The following is a 4,937-nucleotide window of genomic DNA, read 5'->3' as shown; positions in this document are numbered from 1 at the left end:
CAAGTACACCACAGATCCCTGCCCTATCTGGCACTTACTGGCCTTGATAGTGAGGCCTGCCTTCTGCAGAGCCTTCAACACTGCGCAGAGGTGTTGCAAGTGTTCCTCCCATGTGGAGCTGAACACAGCAATGTCATCCAGGTATGCTGCGCTGAATTCCTCCAGCCCTGCTAATACCTGGTTGACCAGTCTCTGGAATGTGGCCGGGGCATTTTTCATCCCAAAGGGCATGACACGAAACTGGAAGTGCCCCTCGGGTGTTGAAAATGCTGATCTTTCCTTGGCCCCCTCAGTTAAGGCAATCTGCCAGTAACCTGAAGTCAAATCAAAAGTGCTCAGGTACCGGGCAGCTCCCAACCGATCCACCAGCTCATCAGCTCGGGGGATGGGGTGCGCGTCAGTCTTGGTAACCGCATTGAGCCCGCGGTAGTCCACACAGAAACGGAGTTCTGGGGGGCCACCAGGTGTAGCAGCTTTCTTAGGCACTAAGACCACTGGGCTAGCCCAGGGGCTGCTGGAGGGCTCAATTACCCCTAGCGCTAACATCTTAGAAACCTCTTCTTTGATGGTAGCCCCGACCTTGTCAGCCACTCTGTAAAACTTCTGTTTCACAGGCAGGTTGTCACCGATGTCCACATCGTGGACGCACCACTTGGTGACACCTGGGGTCAGGGAGAACAGGGGGGCGAACTGACCCAAGACTTGGCGACAGTCCTTCTGCTGCTCTGGGGTCAGGGTGGGGGAGAGAACCACACCATCCACTGACCCATCCTGCTCCTTGACTGCCAGGAGGTCAGGGAGAGGATCACTATCCTCCTCCCCTCCAGCATCTGTAGCCATGAGCATAGTCACTTCAGTCCTCTCAAAGTGGGGTTTGAGGCGGTTCACATGTAGCACTCTCAGGGGTTGCCTGGGAGTCTTCAGGTTAACCAAATAGGTAACCTCGCTCTTGCGCTCCACCACCTCATATGGCCCAGACCATTTGTCACGGAGCGCACAAGGCTCCACAGGCGCCATCACCCACACTTTCTGCCCAGGTTGGAACTCCACAAGAGAGGTGTTCTGGTCATACCACCTCTTCATTTCCTCCTGGCTAGCCTCCAGGTTCTCTTGAGCGAGCTTCCTGAAGCGCTTGGTCTGGTTGCGAATGGCCAGCACATAGCTGAACACATCCTGAGGGGTTTTCCCACGGGATTTCTCCCACCCCTCCTTCCCCAGAGTAAGAGGCCCTCGGACAGGGTGGCCATACAGCAACTCAAAGGGACTGAACCCTAAGGATTTCTGAGGCACCTCCCTGTAGGCAAACAACAAGCAGGGCAACAAGACATCCCATTTCCGCCTCATGGGCTCTTCCAGGCCCATGATCATGCCCTTCAAGGTGCGGTTGAATCTCTCAACCAAACCATTTCCTTGAGGGTGGTAAGGAGTGGTGAATTTGTATGTCACCCCACACTCCGCCCACAGGGACTTCATATACCTAGAAATGAAGTTTGTCCCCCTGTCTGAGACCACCTCCCTGGGAAATCCCACCCGGGAAAAGATCCCCATCAGGGCACGGCCCACCACGGGGGCTGTGACCGTCCTGAGCGGGATGGCTTCCGGGTACCGAGCGGCATGGTCCACCAAGACCAGGATAAACCTGTTGCCTAGGGCTGTCTTGGGATCCAGGGGCCCCACGATGTCAATGCCCACCCGCTCGAAAGGGGTGCTCACCACGGGAAAGGGTTGGAGGGGTGCCACACACTTCCCTCCGCTCTTGCCACTGGCCTGACAAGTCTGATAAGACTTACAAAAGGCAGCGACGTGCTTCTTCATCTGGGGCCAGTAGAAATGGGTGACAAGCCTGTGATAGGTCGTGTCTTGCCCCAGATGTCCTGCGAGAGGCACGTCATGAGCCAGACCCAGTAGGAAGTTCCTGAAGCGCTCGGGCACTACCAGCACTTGTGATGCACCGGGCCCCGCGAACTTAGGCTCACTATAGAGTAAGTCATCCTCCCAGTAGATTAAATGCTCCTTGGACCCCAGGCCTGCGGCCTGGTCGGCAGCCTGCTGCCGCACACCAACGAGAGAAGGGCACTCCTTCTGAGCCTGGCAGAATTCCTCCCTGGAGGGACCACCTTCCTGCTGCCACTGGGACAGCTCAGGCAATTCCCCTAGTTCGGCCACCTGCTCCCCTGTAGGTTCCAGGGCATCCCCCTCTGGGTCTGCCTCCTCCTGGACCGTGGGAACAGTGGGGGCCGGTTTCCCGCGCCCTCTACCCCTTCTTCTCTTGGTAGGTTCCTGGGCCATTGTTCCAGGCTCCAGCTCTGCTAGACCGCCCTCTCTGGCTGTCATGGCCCGAGTGGACACACAGATCCACGCAGGCAAACCCAACATCTCCAAGTGAGTCCTGTGCTCTACATCTTTCCATGGAGAGCTCTCCAGGTCATTACCTAATAGACAATCTACAGGCAAGGCATCACTTACAACAACTTCCAATGTACCGGAGACTCCTCCCCACTCAAATGGAACACGTGCCAACTTGCAGTAGCGCACTGAACTGTCAGCTGCCACCACAGGACGGAGTACATTGGGAATGATCTGCTCTTCAGACACCCATTGACACCTGACAGATGTCACACTGGCCCCGGTGTCTCTCAGAGCGTCTACCTCCTTTCCATTGATGGTCACCTTCTGCCCATATTTCTTAGTGTTTAAGGGCAGCAAGGCTTCCTGGGCCATCTCTTGGTCTCCTAAAGAGACAAGGGTCATCACTGCTAACCCCTCCTCCCCACTAGAAATCAAATCCCCTCCCAAAGCTACACGGGCCAACGCCGGTGCTGGAGCACCAGAGGGTGCTGGAGGTTTCTTTGGACATTTGGGGGCAATGTGCCCCACCTCCCCACATGTAAAGCAGGTAGGCGGGGGCCTGTTGTCCTGCTTGCCCTTACGGGGCCAGGACTTCTTAGACTTGGGGGGTTGAGACACCTTCCCCTGGGAACCAGTTTGGGGCCCTTTAGAAGACTCCTTTTGATTACCCGTGTCCCCCCCACTCTTCTGCTGGGGACCCTGTCCACCCTTGGCTGGGGTACTTACCACCCCCTTGAGGACCCTGGTGCTAGTCCACCGGTCCGCCTCTTTAGCAAGCTCACTGGGATCAGTTAACTTGCTATCCAAAAGATGCTGGCGCAGCTCTGGGACACATAAACTACTTAAGTGCTCCCTACTAATCAAGTGACACAACCCCACATAATCAGTAACCTTGCTGCCCTTCATCCAACCTTCCAGTGCACGCGTGTACATACTCACACACTCCACCCAAGTACTTGAATCAAGCTTCTTGAAGTTCCTAAACTTCAGGCGGTACTGTTCAGCAGTGAGCCCATACCTGAGGCACAAAGCCTCCTTCATGGCGGAGTGGGATAAAGCATCCTCTGTGTCTAAGGGTGCCAAAACATCCCTCCCAGAGGCCTCAAAATGCTTCCACAATCCCGCTCCCCAATTCCTCTCAGGCACTTCATTCATCTTTAAGGCAAGTTCATACGCTCTGAACGACGCATAAATATCCTCACCCCTCTGATAATTCTGTACCAGATCCTTTGGTATGTATACCTTACCCGCCTGTACTGGTTGTGCGCTGCCACCATTAGAACTGGACACCCTCTCTTTATATTTGATGGCCAATTCCTTCATGCCCCTCTCATGAGCCAATTCGAGCTTCTTCTCCTCCAAAGCGAGAGCATGCCTTCTCTCCTGCGCCGCTCTCTCCTGCGCCTCCCTCTCAACTTCCAGGCGCAGTTTCTTCTCATCGGCGTCCGCTCTGAGTTTCAAAAGCTCAATCTCATGGGCCCTAGCTCTCTGATTCTCCTCCACTTCCTCTGGAGAAATATTCCTACTGGAGTGGTTGCTGCCAGCCTTAGATGCTGACCGCACTGGCAAATCACTGAGCAACACAACATTCTCCTGTATGCCGTCCACTTCAGTAGCTTCTTCTGAGACAACATGTTTGGCCTCCCACCAGGCCCTCAGAGCTTTCTGTAGCTCTACCTTGTTTGCGCTGCCCTTCACTGGGCATCCAAGCTTTTTGCAGAATTGCTTCAGGAGCTCCTTTCTGTAGTTGTACAACTCCTGAATTGCGAATTCCACTTCCAATTCTACTCTCACGCTTGCCGCGTTCAAAGACATGATGCTTCCTAACCTTTTCACCAAAAAGGTTTCACCAAAAAAGAAAAAATCTTGCGCAACCTGTGCTGCTAAACTAGACTAGTGATGTACAAGGAATCACTGCAGGTCAAGTGCAATTATTAGTTCAAAATCCGCACCGCTGTCCAACAATGTTAGAACTGGGGGTCTCTAGTTGGCAGAGGTAAGTACCTTAGACCAAGTAGGGACCCTTGCTTCTAGTCAGGGTGAAGGAATACACACAGTAGATAACCTCCGCTCTCCCTCTAGGTAGCTTGGCGCGAGCAGGCAGGCTTATCCCCAAGGCAATGTGTATAATAATTGCACTCAACACAACAATAATCCCCAATCCACCACAAACTGAGACCACACAGGTAAGTATATATAACTTTATCTAGTTTCAGCAAGGTAAATCAAGCAGTTGCACGATAATCACTTCATTATTAAAATGATGCACTTAATCTTAATGGTGGTACGTAGCTTCAGGAAGTTGTCATGTAAAAACAAATGTCTCAAGTCTCTTCAAATCGGTATTAAACCTCCATACAGGTTCTTCTTCAGGCCTGTGTACATCCAAAACACCCAAAGTATCTCCCTGGGAGTGAAGGAGTCACTCCTCTGGATCGGCAGGCAACCGCAACAAACTGACTGGTCTTCTGTTCCTGAGCTCTCCAAGACTTGGAAAGTTTCAGCAACACAGCTGGTGGTTTTGAAACTCCCTCAAAGCTTGCCCTGTCTTCACAGCAAGTTTGAAGCTAGTATCCCTCATCGGAACC

The sequence above is a fragment of the Lissotriton vulgaris genome, chromosome 6, assembly GCF_964263255.1.
Source record: "Lissotriton vulgaris chromosome 6, aLisVul1.2, whole genome shotgun sequence".
Taxonomy (NCBI): domain Eukaryota; kingdom Metazoa; phylum Chordata; class Amphibia; order Caudata; family Salamandridae; genus Lissotriton; species Lissotriton vulgaris.
This window is presented reverse-complemented; position numbering follows the sequence as displayed.